This window comes from Sinocyclocheilus rhinocerous, unplaced genomic scaffold, assembly GCF_001515625.1.
Source record: "Sinocyclocheilus rhinocerous isolate Xijiao unplaced genomic scaffold, SAMN03320098_v1.1 scaffold50, whole genome shotgun sequence".
In the NCBI taxonomy this organism is placed as follows: Eukaryota; Metazoa; Chordata; class Actinopteri; order Cypriniformes; family Cyprinidae; genus Sinocyclocheilus; species Sinocyclocheilus rhinocerous.
In genome coordinates this window covers 774,268-777,051 of record NW_015641057.1, presented here as the reverse complement: position 1 = coordinate 777,051, position 2,784 = coordinate 774,268, and positions in this window count along the sequence as shown.

Sequence of the window (2,784 nt, the reverse complement as noted above, 5' to 3'; positions counted from 1 at the left end):
AAAAAAACCTTGGAAACAGCCATATTTATGAAAAGGTGCTTGACCTATTGAAAAACAATATGAATGAAATTAGTGTTTAATTTTTAGTAATGACAATTTTTGTTGTCATAAAAACCTGCATTACAATGCAAAATAACAATTGTCTATACAAAATATTATGAAAACAAAAACTCTTGTACTTTTTTCATCATTATATTGTTTATATATTAAAAAAAAAAAAAAAAAAAAAAAACTTTAAACAGCACTTTTTCAATAGCATTTCAAGTTAAAGTGAGCTAAATAGACAGTCATGTTTGCCTGATGAGGTAGCCATAGCAACATCGCTCCAGAGCGTTGAGTATTTAAAGGTAATTGTCAAAGAATAAATAGCCAACTGTCATCAGTTAATTACAGATTTACACATTACCAATATTTCACAGAAACCTTCAGTCTTTAAAACCTTTAGTCTTTAAGAATTTGGCATTTCGCTAAAATTGCAGAGGCGCCATAAGACATTCTCACTGCACGAGACTAAGGTCAACCGATTATCTTCTCAAATACTGTAAAACTGTAAAATGTGTGTCTGCTAGACTGCCAAAATATGGTTTTGTCAACTTTTAAGAGTAGCTAGCATACAGGTGACCTCAAAGCTATCAAGCTTGGATTTTTGTGGGCTTTAGTTTACATGTTAGGGAGTAGTAATATTATAATAATATAGAGTAATATTCCATCTATCATTCCATTTGAATTCACAGTGTTGCTATTATGACATATCTTCAGTTAAAATATGGGAAATAAATACACTGATCAGCCACAAAATTAAATCCCCCCCCAAAAAAAAGAAAAAAGAAAAACTGCTCTGATGCAAAGCATGGTCTCACAAGACCTCTGAACGTGTTCTGTGGCTTCGTGGCACCAAGACATTAGCAGTTGATCCTTTAAGTCCTGCAAGTTGCGAGGTCAGGTCTATATGGATTATAATGCCTAAGTATGATATCAAGTCATTTATATATTCTTCAAAGTCTTACGGTTCTACAGTGTAAAAAAAAAATCCGTAAAATTTACGGTAAAACAAACGGCAGCTGTGATTGCCAGAATTTTACCCTAAAAAATACGGTAGCAACATTTTAGATTTTACAGATTTAACTTAAATTTACACTTAAAAACTATAATTTCATTAACTGATATATAATGTTAATATACCAACCTATTGAAGTACTGAAATCTGTTTTGTAACTTTGTTAACCGCCAAAAGCAGGTGGTGATGAGAAAGTCACATGATGAACCAAAGCCCATCACAAGCAGCTTTTAAATATTAACATATATAGAAGGTGCACAGTGTCATTCACACAAACACTAAACACCATCATGGTAACACACATGAAACTGAAATAATGCAATAAACTTTAGATGTAACATACAACCCTAATGTACACAACTGATAAGAAAAACGAAGTGATAACTGATAAAACAAACAAACATCAAATTTGAAATGTAATGCAGGGAATTCTGGTAATGTTAATTTACGGTTATTTACTGTAAACTATACGTTCTTTTTCCACTTCCAAAAACAGTATACTACCGTAAAATTACTGTAATGTCCAATACAGTTTTTCACTGCATAGGGGAATTTACCGTTAACCATAACAGGTTTTTACTGTAGCATTTTTACATTCTTTTACAGTTAAATTCATGGTCATTTTTACAGTGTAGCTAGTGGGTTAGATGACCTGTTGTATTTATGTATTGTTTACATTTTACAACTAAATTAGAAAATATAAGTATTCCTCTTAATAATAATGATGCCAGATACAATTGCCTAGTACATTTCACCTGGTATCCTCTTTCTAATTAACAGAGTTAAAAAAAATAGAAGAAGAAAAAGAAAAAGAATCAAAAGTTGTTAAAACTAGGTACTAAATGACAATTAAATGAATAATCCATTAGGTATGTAATTGCATTTTATTGAATAATAATTCAAGGTCAGTTAGTACACACTTAACAGCAATCTCTTTCTTTTTCATTCTTTTAATATATTAAGAGCATTGAGAATTGGCACAAACAATATATTAACATTGACTATTCTCTCACAGTTCAAATCTGTATATGCAATAATACCAATTTCCAACACATTACAGAAAATATAAAAGAAAAAATATGTTCAATTTGTCATGTCTCAATCAGTGTGGGCCTTGGTGAATAAAAAAAAAAAAGTTATTGTCATTTTTATTTATGCAAATAAGAAATACTGAACAAAGGGGGAAAAGAAGCGAAAAACAGTATGGAACAAAGAAAGAATGAGAAGCGAGACTGACTTGTCATTTTTGTGTGGGTTGGTGAACATCAACCACACTAGCATTTAATTAAAAGAAAAAAGATCTCAAATAAAGATTCTTTTTAAAAACTGAACTACTCAAGAGACCGAGACACAGAAAATGTCAAGTTGCCAATCAGCAACACTGAATTAAAGATCATGATGATAGTTAAGACAGCAATGTGTCATGACGACAGATCTGCATCATCGCATGTTATTTCTAAACCGTGTGTTCTACAGAAACATCTATCTGCTAATAACTACTAAATGTAAGACTGACATATGTTTTGCACTGTTAAAATGAACTGTTAAATGATAATCAGTCCTTCTCACACGCAACTGTCCACTTTTCTTTCCAAGGCCAAATAGCCTGTGACTCATGTTTATACAAAAAAGGCAGAGAGAAGACAGAAACTCGTGAATTAAAACATGACAAATATGCACACAAAAAAAACTGCACTTTTTACAAAAAAAAAAAAAAAAAAAAACCC